The 16,244-nt window shown below is 34.8% G+C and overlaps 7 non-coding genes across 7 annotated transcripts; 3 read left to right on the top strand and 4 right to left on the bottom strand.

The window, feature by feature from the left end:
- Window positions 1–6,118: 6,118 nt before the first annotated feature.
- Trnac-gca (transfer RNA cysteine (anticodon GCA)) lies at window positions 6,119–6,190 on the bottom strand. Its single transcript has one exon. It is a non-coding gene; the product is annotated as a tRNA-Cys (tRNA).
- A 373-nt stretch (window positions 6,191–6,563) lies between these two features.
- Trnat-ugu (transfer RNA threonine (anticodon UGU)) lies at window positions 6,564–6,636 on the top strand. Its single transcript has one exon. It is a non-coding gene; the product is annotated as a tRNA-Thr (tRNA).
- Window positions 6,637–7,034: 398 nt separating this feature from the next.
- Window positions 7,035–7,106, bottom strand: Trnac-gca (transfer RNA cysteine (anticodon GCA)). The gene has a single exon. It is a non-coding gene; the product is annotated as a tRNA-Cys (tRNA).
- Window positions 7,107–13,944: 6,838 nt separating this feature from the next.
- On the bottom strand, window positions 13,945–14,016 carry Trnac-gca (transfer RNA cysteine (anticodon GCA)). The gene has a single exon. It is a non-coding gene; the product is annotated as a tRNA-Cys (tRNA).
- Window positions 14,017–14,389: 373 nt separating this feature from the next.
- Window positions 14,390–14,462, top strand: Trnat-ugu (transfer RNA threonine (anticodon UGU)). Its single transcript has one exon. It is a non-coding gene; the product is annotated as a tRNA-Thr (tRNA).
- A 398-nt stretch (window positions 14,463–14,860) lies between these two features.
- Window positions 14,861–14,932, bottom strand: Trnac-gca (transfer RNA cysteine (anticodon GCA)). Its single transcript has one exon. It is a non-coding gene; the product is annotated as a tRNA-Cys (tRNA).
- Window positions 14,933–15,305: 373 nt separating this feature from the next.
- Trnat-ugu (transfer RNA threonine (anticodon UGU)) lies at window positions 15,306–15,378 on the top strand. Its single transcript has one exon. It is a non-coding gene; the product is annotated as a tRNA-Thr (tRNA).
- Window positions 15,379–16,244: the final 866 nt, after the last annotated feature.

The following is a 16,244-nucleotide window of genomic DNA, read 5'->3' as shown; positions in this document are numbered from 1 at the left end:
GGTTCGTGTGAATGTTGGCAGTACTAAATTGATTTCCCCAGAACCAGTGATAGATGAAATTGAGAAGAAATGCGGAGTAGGATCTGTTTTAGCGTGTGTTCCAAAGAATGATACCGGCTATGAAGTAGTAATGCGGGAAAGGAGAAATGTTGGAGAAATATCAGGAGATAGTATGTCGATACAAGGTAAATCATGTAGTGTAAACGAACTGATTTCCGTATTTAGAATTGTTTCAATTTTTAATATGAGCATGTACGTAACAGATGAAGAAATAATTGATAGATTTGATAGAATGGGTGTTGAAATAGTAACTGACATTAGGAAAAGGAAAATGAGCACCAGATCGAATGTATATGATGGTACTAGGGTTTTTAAAGTAAAATTACCACATACACTTGCCTCAATACCATATTCTATGAAATTTACAGTGAGCGGGAAAGACACAGCATATTATAGGGTTATTCATAATGACCAGGTCAAAGTTTGTTCTGGTTGTTATAGTGCTGAACATTTATATAGAGATTGTCCAGAATTTAAATGTTTTAAATGCGGTCAACAGGGACATATTAGTAAAAACTGTTCAGAGAATAAATGTAAGAGTTGCCTACGGACAAAAACTGATTGTGATTGTCTCACACGAAAGCGGTATTTTGGAGAAGGATTTGGTCAAATACCCGAAGGAAAGAGAAAAACACCCTGGGGTAGTGTTTCTGACAATAAAAGAAAATATCAAGAAATTAACACCAGTAGTGAAGAAAACAATGCAGAATTAAAAGAAAGTGAAATTGAAAATGACCTTGTTAGTGTGAATACGTCAGATATTGGTCCCTCAGGCATTAGTTCGGAACAGGGAACCAGTGATGATGTGAAAAAGTCAAAGGTCGTAAAAGTTGTGGCCGATATACACACAAGTAGTATTATGTGTGATGATGTGGAAGTTAATGGTGAGGATGGGAATGGAAAAGACGCTGATGATGATGGTAATGGTAATGGAAATGATGACGATGGTAATGGAGAAATTGGTGATGGTATTGGTAATGGAGATGAGGATGATGAGGATGAATTTACCGACGCTGATGAAGCCATGGAGGATGATGTTACAGAAACCGTTGATAACGCGTCCGACAATGGTGAAAAGACAAAGATCGCGACTGACAATAGTGAACAGACAAAGATCGCGACCGACAATGGTGTAAAGACAAAGATCGCGACCGAGATGACGGATAAAGACAGTGAGCAAATTTCAGATGGACAAATTGTAACTGTTAGTAATATTAGCAAATGTAATTTATTGTTAAGAACAAATGAAATTATGAATGAAAATGTTTCATGTGAAACAACTGTTAATGATGAAAAAATTAGTATCATCCCCTCTCTGGAACAAAAATGCAGCCAGGGAGGAGATGATGGTGTTTGTGGTGAATTAGACGAAATTAGTATGGACACTGACCCATTGACTGAAGAAAGTGAGTGGGCTAGTGTAGAAGAAAAATGCAAAAATGTGTTTAAAAAAAATGCAAAAAGAAAGCCATTGAAGGTTAAGGTTAATGTAAAGGCCGCTATGTTGGCACATCAGAAAAAAAATAGAAACAAATAAAAATGGATTGTAAATATTACATAATACTCAATATATTTTATATAGTAATGGCTATGTTTAATGTTATAAGTCTTAATTGTAACGGACTTTGTGACAGTAATAAAAGGAATTGTATTTTTTCATTGTGTAATGACAGATTTTATGATATAATATGTTTACAAGAAACATTTTGGAATGATTTGTTTGCAGAAAGAATTAAAAGAGATAAAACTATTTGGGAGGGAGATATTTTTTATAGTAATAGTGGTAATAACAGGCAAGGTGTTGCTATTCTTGTTAGTAAGAAATTAAAAAATATTTTTTTAGAAGTGGAAAATGATGATGGAAGATTTATTCATATAAAAGGGACAATCAATGATAAATTAATTGACATTTATAATATATATGCACCAAATAATGTAAATGAAAGGTATGAGTTTTTCTTAAAGTGTAAACAAAAAATTAGTAAAGGAAAATATGTATTAGTTGCTGGAGATTTTAATACTACATTATCCAGTTTAGATAAGAGTGGGAAAACCCTGCATTGTAATGATAAGGCTGTAAAATCCTTATGTAATTTTATGCAAGAAAAAGGTTTATATGATATATGGAGAAATAGAAATGTTAATACAAAAGTTTTTTCTAGAAAACAGGTTGTACAAGGGTTTTTAACCCAAAGCAGAATAGACTATTTTCTAGTTTCATTGGATTTAAAATCATGTATTAAGAATATTCATTATAAGGATACTAGTTTTAGTGATCATAGTATTGTCAGCATGAAGGTAGATTTTTGTAATGTAGAAAGAGGTCCAGGTGTGTGGATTTTTTAATAATTCATTTTTACAAGATGAATTATTTACTGATAAAATGAAGAGACTATTTGCAGAGGAAATTGGGTCAGATTTTTCTGTGTCAAATCCTTTAATCTGGTGGGATAATTTAAAATTTACTATTAAAAGATTAAGCCAAATTTATGGCAAAGAAAAGCAAAAAGATTTAAACAGGGAATATTATAAATTGCAGAACAAAATTCAAGAAATATCAGTAAAATCTGCAAATGGTATTCAGATAAACAGTGAACAATTTTTAGAATTGAAAACACAATTAGAAGATATAGAAACATACAAATGTAAAGGTGCAATTTTGAGATCTAAGTCACAGTGGGCTCTAGAAAGTGATAGAAATACTGCATATTTTTTGAAATTAGAAAAGTATCGACAGAATAAGAATGTGATAAGTGAAATAAAAGATTGTGATGGGAAAATTGTTACAGAAACAAATGATTTACTTGATGTTATACATGATTATTATAAACATTTGTTTTCTTGTGTTAGTATTGATATGCATTCAGTTGATGAATTATTGAATAATGTTAATGTAAAAATTGATGATGAAGATGTAGAAATGTGTGATGATGAAATTAATATTGAGGAAATTGAAAAATCCTTAAAAGGTATGAAAAAAGGGAAAACACCTGGACCAGATGGTATAACTGCAGAATTTTATTTGTTTTTTTTCAATGAATTAAAGCATGTATTACTCTATATTTATCAAAGTATTGAGGAAAATGATGAATTATCTAGATCTATGAGATATGGGAATATAAATATAATTTTTAAAAACAAAGGTGATCAATCAGATTTGAAAAATTTTAGGCCAATTAGCTTGTTGAATGTTGATTACAAAATACTTGCCAGAGTTATGGCAAATAGATTTAAGTATGTACTTCCAAAAGTTATTTCACCAAATCAAAGCTGTTGTATCTTAGGAAAAGATATATCTGATACAGTTGCTAGTGTTAGGGATATTATGGATTTAGTAGAAATGGATGATATAGAATGTTATTTATTAAAATTAGATCAAGAAAAAGCATTTGACAGAGCTGGACACGAGTATCTATTTGCAGTTTTAGACAAATTTGGATTTGGTAATAAATTCAAAAACTGGATAAAAATATTTTACACCAACATTTTTAGTTCAGTTAAATGTAATGGATTTTTGACTCCATACTTTAGATTGAAAAACTCTGTCAAACAGGGGTGTCCTATTTCGGCTTTGTTATATGTTTTGTTAGCAGAACCATTGAGTATTGCTATTAAGAAAAATTGTGAGATAAGAGGTGTTGTAATACCAAATACAAATGTTGAAGAAAAAGTTTTTGTACATGCTGACGATACAACTTTGACCTTAGTGGACAAAAATTCAGTTAGTGAAACATTTCGGGTATTAGAATTGTACGAAAAAGCATCGGGGGCAAAATTGAATAAAGAAAAATCAGAAGTTTTAGCACTAGGAAAAGGAAAAATTTGTTCAAATGATTTAAAAATTTGGAAAATAAAAGAATGTGATGAAGTCTTACAGTTATTAGGAATATGGGTTGGAAAAAATAAAACACTATGTGAAAATTTGAATTGGGAAGCCAAAGTACAATCAATTACAAAAATTCTGAATTTTTGGAAAATGAGGCATTTAACTCTTCATGGAAGAGTAAGTGTTATTAGTGCCTTACTTATGAGTAAACTGTGGTATACATTAATGGTTGTAAATATACCTGAAAAGTATTGCATACTTATAAAAAAGAAATGTTTAGAATTTTTATGGAATAATAAACCTCCTCTTGTAGCATATGAGGTTATTATTAATAAAGTAGTTGACGGAGGATTGAATTTTCCTGATATTATGCAGAAAATGTATGCTTTTAGATTAAAATACTTGAGTAGACTGTTTGATGAAAATTATTGTGCTATATGGAAACAAACTTGTCTTTATTTCTTTTCTAAGTTTGAAAATATGAATCTTGGAATTGAACTTTTATTCTGTGATCTCCGAAATAGAAAAATAGATGCAGTACCAGAGTTTTATCAAAGTCTGATTTTGTCATGGCAAAGTATTTGTGAAAATGTAGATATTGAAGTTAATTCAGAAAATGTTTTTGATATTCCGCTATTTCTAAATCCAAATATTACAAATGGTAATAAAATGTTATATCTTAAGACATTTATTGAAGCAGGTGTATGTAAAATTAAAGATATCGCATATGAATGTAAACCAGGTTTCTTGAAAGAAAGTTATATTCAAGAGATTGTATTAGAAAAATTTCCGGAAGTTTCGGAAAATAAAATGTTACATGCAGTTAGAAATGTGTTAGAAACAATACCTGATGAGTATAAAGTGTTAGTTGAAGCAAATGTGCATGTTAGTAAAACTCCTGTGTTAAATCCTGTGATTAAAGATGGCGTCCAAATTTGTTCACTTCCATCCACGACGAGTTTTTATTATCAAATGCTTGTATCAAAGCTTTCTAGAGAACCTAAATCTGTATCACGATGGCGTTTGATGTACGCAGATTTTGACCTGAGAAAGGTCCAGAAAATCATGAATTTTCCTTTTTTACAAAGCGATTGTCGCGAGATAGCATTTAAATTTTTTCACCGTATTATATTTACAAAAGAAAGGCTATTTAAATGCCGTATTACAAAGGACTCACTATGTCCTATTTGCTCAACTCTACCTGAGAGTTTAAATCACCTGATTTTAGAGTGTACGATGTTAACTCGCTTCAATGATTTTGTAAAGAATTTTTTTACACAATATTTTGTATAAGAGTTCAGGCAGTTATATAAATGACCTTAGTTTTGAGTTCATGTGTATTTTTGGTTTGACCAAACAGAATAAATATATTAATTACTATTTTGTAAATAGTGTATTAGCAATAAGAAGATTTTGTATTGTAAAAAGACGAAATATTGCAATGTTAGAAAATAAGATTATAGACATAGAACAGTACTTTAAATCTACTCTTGTTAAAAATGTGAACTATGCTTATGAACATTATAAACGCAACAATGCGTTACAATTATTTGAAAAGTATTATAGTGAAAATAATCCAGTATTAATTATTAGAGACAATCAAATTCAAATTGATTTCTAATGTGATCATAATCATGTGTTATTTATTGTGAATCTATTACATATGATTGAAGTTGTAATCTTACATGCTTATATTGTGATAATGTGAATTTTCAGGAGTATAGCCTGATTATTCTTTTTATATGTATTATTTGAATAAAATTTTATCAAGAGAAAAAAAAAGAGCACTGGTCTTGTAAACCAGGGGTCGTGAGTTCGATCCTCACTGGGGGCTTAGGAGATAATATTCACAACTCCCCAAGTTTTTGCTGCCGTTGTATGGGTTCTCGTTCATTTTCCTCAAGATTTTAAATATGAGAAGTGCAAACTTCATGTAACAGTATGATGCCAAGTTTTAACATGCAAAATCGGGTAGTTGAGCGAAGTACATTTACCGAGAAGACGGCAGGTTATCAGGCGTGACATGTTGAATACTCAGTCTGTATTGTTAAATATTTTCCAACGCAATCTTTTTGTTTCCGGAATGACATAAAGAGTTGGCCTTTTCCAATTGATTTCTTCGCGTACGGATCTGCACTGTCTCATTGAAACATGTCATTAAGTTGAAGGATAGGATGACTTTCGTTTTTTCTCATCCAGTAAATCCAAAAAATATTTGTTGAGTAGTAAAAAAGGGGGCACCCGGGTTCGAACCGGGGACCTCTCGATCTGCAGTCGAATGCTCTACCACTGAGCTATACCCCCAGATGAAAAACTTTTACCAATTTTGGGTTCTTATAGGTGATAACCTCAATTGTTACAACCAATGCAAGTTGAGAGTTAAGATTGTTTGTCAAATAGATGTTTCAAGTCAATCATTTATATCAGACAATTTCATTGATCTAATTGGAAAAGGTGACGTGGACATATTGATAAGACTTCGATTGTATAATGACAAACTTCTCCACCCTCAATGTGGTGGTGCGAACTGGGTCGTATTAAAAGAAATTGAAATCCCAATATTGCAGACGATTCCATACACTTGGTTGAATTTTGATGTTTTGTAAGATTTCTTTTTTCACTTGGAGCAAAAAGGGCCTAGCTTTATGAGTTGAAATTTCACAAATCTGAAGCAAGAGCCTCCATAGCTCAGTGGTTAGAGCACTGGTCTTGTAAACCAGGGGTCGTGAGTTCGATCCTCACTGGGGGCTTAGGAGATAATATTCACAACTCCCCAAGTTTTTGCTGCCGTTGTATGGGTTCTCGTTCATTTTCCTCAAGATTTTAAATATGAGAAGTGCAAACTTCATGTAACAGTATGATGCCAAGTTTTAACATGCAAAATCGGGTAGTTGAGCGAAGTACATTTACCGAGAAGACGGCAGGTTATCAGGCGTGACATGTTGAATACTCAGTCTGTATTGTTAAATATTTTCCAACGCAATCTTTTTGTTTCCGGAATGACATAAAGAGTTGGCCTTTTCCAATTGATTTCTTCGCGTACGGATCTGCACTGTCTCATTGAAACATGTCATTAAGTTGAAGGATAGGATGACTTTCGTTTTTTCTCATCCAGTAAATCCAAAAAATATTTGTTGAGTAGTAAAAAAGGGGGCACCCGGGTTCGAACCGGGGACCTCTCGATCTGCAGTCGAATGCTCTACCACTGAGCTATACCCCCAGATGAAAAACTTTTACCAATTTTGGGTTCTTATAGGTGATAACCTCAATTGTTACAACCAATGCAAGTTGAGAGTTAAGATTGTTTGTCAAATAGATGTTTCAAGTCAGTCATTTATATCAGACAATTTCATTGATCTAATTGGAAAAGGTGACGTGGACATATTGATAAGACTTCGATTGTATAATGACAAACTTCTCCACCCTCAATGTGGTGGTGCGAACTGGGTCGTATTAAAAGAAATTGAAATCCCAATATTGCAGACGATTCCATACACTTGGTTGAATTTTGATGTTTTGTAAGATTTCTTTTTTCACTTGGAGCAAAAAGGGCCTAGCTTTATGAGTTGAAATTTCACAAATCTGAAGCAAGAGCCTCCATAGCTGAGAATGTAAATATTGATTTGTGTGTATACAATACAGGTAAATCGCCTGACTTATCGGAATGTGTAAACAATAACAAAGATGTAAATAAAGCTAAAAACGCATGTTCAGTGGACAATATTGAAGAAATTAGAGTAGCCAAAGAATATTGGAAATTGGATGATGATTCTGATTTCTTTTCTACTTTTAAGTTCCGTAAAGCGAAAGATAGAACATGTGTCAAATCGCCGGCTACAAATATTTGTGTTAAAACGAAAGAAATTAACAATTCAAATAAAAGAACTGAAGAAAGTGAAACAGACGATTCTGATATAAAAATCGTACATGATGCAAGTAATGATGGAAAATGTGATTTGATTTCCAAATTTGTCCTGAAAAAAGTAGGAATAGAATTGGTCAACTGATATGCAAAATTGAAAATACGGGTAGACTAATTATTTTTGATATGGACCAAAACACATACGAAGAACTAACTAGCAGTGACCGATATTACAAAAAGTTCAATACAGTATTGACACAAGACTTCAGTGATGTTCGTGAAACGCAGTATATGAATGCTGAAATTGAACAGGCAATACTTCAAATGATAGACTATGCTAAAAATAAAAAATTGTTGTAAATAATTTGTTGGTAAATATAATTTTTGTGAGCATGCGCGTATGTATTTGTAAGATTGAGTGTGTGCTAGGTTTTTTTTTGCCTGCGGAATTTTTTATGACTGTTTTCTCATAAACATTGTTTTATATTGATGAATATCAACGTTTCTGATCGTGAATTCGCATGGTGGAATGGAATCCAGCCCCGTACGAACATTTGATTATTTCGTTTCGCTTTTCGTCACTTTATTTACTGAAAACAAAGACAATTATCAGTTAATTTTATGTTTCATTTTGTATTCTGCGTAGGTTTCTAATATAAATTGAATGATTGAGCTGCATGAAAGATTAGTGTGAGGTAGCATGATAGTATAGGGACTTGATGTTTTTCATAAATATGTTGTAAATTGATGTAGAAGATAATAATGATTTGTGCAATAAATTTTATCAAGATAAAAAAAAAAAAAAGAGCACTGGTCTTGTAAACCAGGGGTCGTGAGTTCGATCCTCACTGGGGGCTTAGGAGATAATATTCACAACTCCCCAAGTTTTTGCTGCCGTTGTATGGGTTCTCGTTCATTTTCCTCAAGATTTTAAATATGAGAAGTGCAAACTTCATGTAACAGTATGATGCCAAGTTTTAACATGCAAAATCGGGTAGTTGAGCGAAGTACATTTACCGAGAAGACGACAGGTTATCAGGCGTGACATGTTGAATACTCAGTCTGTATTGTTAAATATTTTCCAACGTGTAGTAAAGTCATTATCTTTAATCTGTTTAAGTAATTATCTATGACAGATCACAGACACATTAATTCTCAGTTCTCAGATCAATGTTTACATTATCCATGTTATCAGTGTTAGATATTTTCTATATACATCTGGTTAAAGTTAAATAGTTAATAGGAAGCTTTCTCACGGTTTTGATTCATTCTGCATTCTAACTGTACTACTATCAACATGTTATATTTCAATAGATTATCAGTACTATAAATGTGTTTCATTTTATATGTGTAAATCCAAAGTTACTACACAAATTGGCGACGAGGATAAACTATTTTTCAAAAGTCTTAAGCAATAATAATGGGAGACGACGCACCAGTAATAGTTATTCCGACAAACTATGGTCGTATTGAGGAATTCAATGACAAAGGCGATTGGATAGAGTATACAGAAAGACTAGACCACTATTTTGAGGCCAACGAAATAAATAATGCGGACAAGAAAAGAGCAATATTGTTGAGTGCCTGTGGTCAAAGGACATATAAACTAATCAGGAATTTATGTGCACCTACTAAACCGAAAGATAAAACGTTTAAGGACATAGTGGATTTAGTAAAAACTCATCAGCATCCAAAACCGTCTTCAATTGTAGAAAGATGCAGATTCAACAGCAGAGCCAGACATCCAGACGAGTCAGTGAGTCAGTTCGTGGCTGAACTTAGGAGTCTATCAGAACATTGTGACTATAAAGACACACTTGATCACATGTTAAGAGACAGGCTCGTGTGTGGAATTAAAGATGATAGAATTCAGCGACGTTTATTAGCAGAGACCGACCTAACATTTAAGAAGGCGATGGATATTTCAACAGCGATGGAAATGGCTGCTAAAAATGCACAGGATATCCAAGCCAGTGGAATACTTCAAAATTCCGTGAATAAAGTAACTAAAGGGAAGCCAAGGAGCAACTATAGTCAAAACAGTCAACATGAACAATCTGATTGTTACAGATGTGGAGGTAACCACAGAGCCGCAGAATGTAGATTTAGAGATGCCAAATGTCACATATGCCAAAAGAAAGGACATATTGCAAAAAAATGCAGGAATAGGGACGACCGTAATCCACAATTTCACAGAAGTAATGCAAATTCTGGATCAAAATTTTACAAGAAGCAAGCACACTTCGTTGAGCAGGATGCCAGTGGAAATTCTGAAAGCGAAAGTGAAAATGAAGTATATTCAGTTTTTAATTTGGGATATAACTCTGATGCATATAAAGTGGATATACAGGTGAATAATAAAAGCATTATCATGGAAATAGATACAGGGGCATCCGTTTCAATAATGAGTGAGGAGACATACAAAGGATTTGAATCGAAATTCAAGTTAGAGCCTACTACAGTGAAACTTCGAACGTATCTTGGGGATTCCATTCCTGTTTTAGGACGTGCAACCGTAAACGTAAAATATGGGAAGGAAAATGTTAAACTACCGTTGTTTGTGGTGAAGCGGAAAGGTCCGAATTTATTAGGTCGAGATTGGATAAGCAAGATTCAACTCAACTGGAAGGAAATTTTTGCCGTACATGCATCGGAAGATCAACCAGGTTTGGAAGAGACATTATCTACTTACGACGACGTATTCAAGGATGAATTGGGGGCTATAAAGGGAGTTAAAGCAAAGATCTATGTCGATGAGAATGCGACACCAAAGTATTTCAAGGCCCGCCCATTACCGTATGCGTTGAAAGAAAAGGTAGAACTAGAGTTAGAAGGTTTGGAAAAGAGAGGACAAATAAGTAGAGTCCAATTTTCGGAATGGGCCGCACCTATAGTTCCTATTGTGAAAGAAAATGGGTCTATAAGAATATGCGGAGACTACAAAATAACAGTGAATAGGGTGTCAAAGTTGGATAACTATCCAATACCAAAAACCGAGGATTTATACGCCACGTTGGCAGGAGGGGAAGAATATACAAAGCTGGATTTAGCCCAAGCTTATCAACAGATTGAATTAGAGGAGAATTCTAAACAATATACCACGATAAACACGCACAAGGGTTTGTTTCAATATCACCGTCTACCATTTGGAGTTTCTTCTAGTGCCGGAATTTTTCAACGAACATTAGAGAACATTATACAGGGCATTACTAATGTACTTGTCCGCGTGGATGATATTTTGATCACCGGTAAGGACAGGAACGAACATTTGAAAACATTACATGAAGTGCTCAGCCGTTTCCAGAAGGCAGGTGTAAGATTGAATAAACAAAAGTGTACATTTTTAGCGCCGGAAGTTATTTATCTTGGATTTAAAATCAACAAACAAGGTATTTTTCCAGTGGAAAGTAAAGTCAAGGCAATAACCGAAGCCCCTCGTCCGACCAACGTAACGGAACTGAAGGCCTACTTAGGTATGTTGAATTATTACAATCGGTTTCTACCAAATTTGTCAACTTTGCTTCAACCATTACACAAGTTACTCCAAAAGAATATCACTTGGGAGTGGAAAGAGGAACAAGAGAAAGCGTTTGCGGAATCAAAAACATTGTTAACTTCATCCAAAGTGTTAATTCACTTTGATCCAAAGAAAGAGCTCATACTAGCTTGTGATGCTTCAACTTATGGTGTAGGTGCAGTGCTTAGCCACAAGACAGAACATGGAGATCAACCGATAGCGTTTACATCGAGAACTCTGACCTCTGCCGAAAAAAATTATTCCGTGCTGGAGAAAGAAAGCTTGGCAATAATTTTTGGAATTAAGAAATTCCATCAGTATTTGTATGGAAACCCAGTGACAATATTAACAGACCATAAACCGATCATAGGGTTATTTCGTGAGGATAAAGCCGTACCCACAATGGCAGCTTCACGCATTCAAAGATGGGCGTTAACTCTTAGTGCGTATGAGTATACCATGGTTTACCGAGAAGGGAGTAAGAACGGGAACGCCGATGGACTCAGCAGACTACCGTTAAAAACCAAGGAGTCAAAAACACCCGTTCCAGGAGACACAATACTATTGATTGAACATTTGGATAACACACCAGTGAACGCGAAATTAATCAAGAAATGGACGCACAAGGACACCGTATTGTCAGTCGTACTAAGGTGCATATTGAATGGATGGCCTAGTAAAAGTCAGAACGAGGAGATACAGCCGTATTTTACCCGTAAAAACGAGTTGAGCGCTCATGACGGCTGCATATTATGGGGAGGAAGAGTGGTCATTCCTAAACAAGGACGTGATTCCATGTTAACAGAGCTTCACCAGGGACATCCGGGTATAACACGCATGAAACAGTTAGCAAGGAGTTATATCTGGTGGCCAGGACTTGACAGTGATTTGGAAAAAACCGTTATCAATTGTCAAAGTTGTCAAGAAAGTAGAAAATTGCCGGCCGAGGCACCGTTACACCCGTGGGAGTATCCTAACCGTCCGTGGTCTAGACTTCATTTAGATTTTGCAGGACCATTCATGAATAAAATGTTTCTAGTCATCGTGGATGCCTATTCCAAATGGATTGACATACATATGATGAACTCATCTACAAGCGAAGCTACAGTTGATAAACTTAAACAAACGTTCGCTACTCATGGCTTATGCGACTTGATCATAACAGATAACGGAACCGCTTTCACTAGCAGGGAATTTGCAGAGTTCATCCGAGTGAACGGTATTAAACACAGAACAACCGCGCCGTGGCATCCTGCAAGTAATGGATGTGCAGAACGGGCTGTTCAAACTTTTAAAGAAGGAATGAAGAAGATTAAATCAGGAACAATTCAAGACAAACTCAATAGTTTCCTATTCAACTATCGGAGGACACCACAAACAACAACAGGAATAGCACCGTCTGAACTACTAATGAAAAGACGGTTACAGTCAAGATTAAATCTCGTATTTCCCAACATTGAGGAAAAAGTGGTTGAAAAACAATTCAAACAGAAAAAGTACCACGATGAAACAGCTAAACACAGGACAATCAAAGTAGGAGAACTTGTATTCGCGAGGAATTTCGTTGTAAACTCCAAACTGAAATGGATTAAAGGAACCGTGGTAAATCAGACAGGACCGTTGTCATTCAAAATAGAACTTTCCGATGGACGGATAATACGTAGGCATGTTGATCATCTCAGAATTAGAAGTTCCGAATGTCGAGATACTGACACAGGTGACAACATAGAGACAAGTGTCACAGACAAAAGTATACATGAGCCTGAGATTACTATACCACCGTTATCTACAGAGCAACAAGACCAAGGTATGCCAAATCCGACAATAAACGAAGATTCAGAGCCTGGCAAAACAGCTGATCCGATTACGCCTCGATATCCGACAAGAGCCAGAAAACAACCAGCATACTTAAAGGACTATGTGCATAAATAAATGGTTGGTGTGTAAAACGGCATAATAATCCGTTCAATCATTAACGAAGTATTTTAGTGCTTCAATTCATTAGGATGATGGAGAAGATTTGCGAACATTTTTCTAGTTCTTTTTAATTGCATAATTTCTCAAGAACGGACTACTTCAGTTTTCTAAAAAACATTAATTAAGTGATCTGACATTTTTCATTTGTTTTTACAATGTAAAGAACAGTTTTATTTACATTCAAGAAAGACATTAATTTAACCGTGAAATTGTTTTTAATTGATTAAGAATCTAAGGGTGGAGATGTGTAGTAAAGTCATTATCTTTAATCTGTTTAAGTAATTATCTATGACAGATCACAGACACATTAATTCTCAGTTCTCAGATCAATGTTTACATTATCCATGTTATCAGTGTTAGATATTTTCTATATACATCTGGTTAAAGTTAAATAGTTAATAGGAAGCTTTCTCACGGTTTTGATTCATTCTGCATTCTAACTGTACTACTATCAACATGTTATATTTCAATAGATTATCAGTACTATAAATGTGTTTCATTTTATATGTGTAAATCCAAAGTTACTACACAACGCAATCTTTTTGTTTCCGGAATGACATAAAGAGTTGGCCTTTTCCAATTGATTTCTTCGCGTACGGATCTGCACTGTCTCATTGAAACATGTCATTAAGTTGAAGGATAGGATGACTTTCGTTTTTTCTCATCCAGTAAATCCAAAAAATATTTGTTGAGTAGTAAAAAAGGGGGCACCCGGGTTCGAACCGGGGACCTCTCGATCTGCAGTCGAATGCTCTACCACTGAGCTATACCCCCAGATGAAAAACTTTTACCAATTTTGGGTTCTTATAGGTGATAACCTCAATTGTTACAACCAATGCAAGTTGAGAGTTAAGATTGTTTGTCAAATAGATGTTTCAAGTCAGTCATTTATATCAGACAATTTCATTGATCTAATTGGAAAAGGTGACGTGGACATATTGATAAGACTTCGATTGTATAATGACAAACTTCTCCACCCTCAATGTGGTGGTGCGAACTGGGTCGTATTAAAAGAAATTGAAATCCCAATATTGCAGACGATTCCATACACTTGGTTGAATTTTGATGTTTTGTAAGATTTCTTTTTTCACTTGGAGCAAAAAGGGCCTAGCTTTATGAGTTGAAATTTCACAAATCTGAAGCAAGAGCCTCCATAGCTCAGTGGTTAGAGCACTGGTCTTGTAAACCAGGGGTCGTGAGTTCGATCCTCACTGGGGGCTTAGGAGATAATATTCACAACTCCCCAAGTTTTTGCTGCCGTTGTATGGGTTCTCGTTCATTTTCCTCAAGATTTTAAATATGAGAAGTGCAAACTTCATGTAACAGTATGATGCCAAGTTTTAACATGCAAAATCGGGTAGTTGAGCGAAGTACATTTACCGAGAAGACGGCAGGTTATCAGGCGTGACATGTTGAATACTCAGTCTGTATTGTTAAATATTTTCCAACGCAATCTTTTTGTTTCCGGAATGACATAAAGAGTTGGCCTTTTCCAATTGATTTCTTCGCGTACGGATCTGCACTGTCTCATTGAAACATGTCATTAAGTTGAAGGATAGGATGACTTTCGTTTTTTCTCATCCAGTAAATCCAAAAAATATTTGTTGAGTAGTAAAAAAGGGGGCACCCGGGTTCGAACCGGGGACCTCTCGATCTGCAGTCGAATGCTCTACCACTGAGCTATACCCCCAGATGAAAAACTTTTACCAATTTTGGGTTCTTATAGGTGATAACCTCAATTGTTACAACCAATGCAAGTTGAGAGTTAAGATTGTTTGTCAAATAGATGTTTCAAGTCAGTCATTTATATCAGACAATTTCATTGATCTAATTGGAAAAGGTGACGTGGACATATTGATAAGACTTCGATTGTATAATGACAAACTTCTCCACCCTCAATGTGGTGGTGCGAACTGGGTCGTATTAAAAGAAATTGAAATCCCAATATTGCAGATGATTCCATACACTTGGTTGAATTTTGATGTTTTGTAAGATTTCTTTTTTCACTTGGAGCAAAAAGGGCCTAGCTTTATGAGTTGAAATTTCACAAATCTGAAGCAAGAGCCTCCATAGCTCAGTGGTTAGAGCACTGGTCTTGTAAACCAGGGGTCGTGAGTTCGATCCTCACTGGGGGCTTAGGAGATAATATTCACAACTCCCCAAGTTTTTGCTGCCGTTGTATGGGTTCTCGTTCATTTTCCTCAAGATTTTAAATATGAGAAGTGCAAACTTCATGTATTAGTATGATGCCAAGTTTTAACATGCAAAATCGGGTAGTTTTTTCTCACCCAATAAATCAAAAAAATATTTGTTGAGTAGTAAAAAAGGAAGCACGCGGGTTCGAACCGGGGACCTCTCGATCTGCAGTCGAATGATAAAAAAACTTGTCAATTTTGAGTTCTTATAGGTGATAATTTTAATCGTTTACAATCAATGCAAGTTGAGAGTTAAGATTGTTTGTAAAAAAGGTGTTTGAAGTCTGTCATTTAGCTGTATTTGCCAAAACCGTTCAGAAATGTGTGTCCTCAATGCTCTTAAACTTCGCATTTTATTTTGCCTTCTAAGTTTTTTTGGTTCGAGCGTAACTGATGAGTCTTTTTAGACGAAACTCGCGTCTTGCGTACAAGATTTTAAGTCGGTATCTATGATGAGTTTATTTACAACCACTGGGTCGATGCCACTGCTGGTGGAGGTTTTCTCCCTTTAGTCAGCACTTCTGTGTTGACATGAATTATCATTGATATGATCAAATTTTATAAACTAACTGTAAATTTAACTTAAATTTTTCGAAATACTAAGGATTTTCTAACATAGGAATAGATAACCCTTGCTGTATTTGGTAAAACCTTTCAGAAGTTTTTGTCCTCAATACTCTTCAACCTCTTACTTTATTTGGTCTTTTAACATTTTTGGTTCGAGCGTCATTGATGAGTCTTTTGTAGACTGGTGAACAAAATGTTCAGACTTGAGTTTATTTACATCAGACAATTTCATTATTCTTA

Source organism: Mytilus californianus, unplaced genomic scaffold (genome assembly GCF_021869535.1).
Source record: "Mytilus californianus isolate M0D057914Y unplaced genomic scaffold, xbMytCali1.0.p SCAF_4, whole genome shotgun sequence".
NCBI lineage: Eukaryota > Metazoa > Mollusca > Bivalvia > Mytilida > Mytilidae > Mytilus > Mytilus californianus.
The sequence above is the reverse complement of the archived record's forward strand: the minus strand, read 5'-3'. Positions and strand labels throughout refer to the sequence as shown.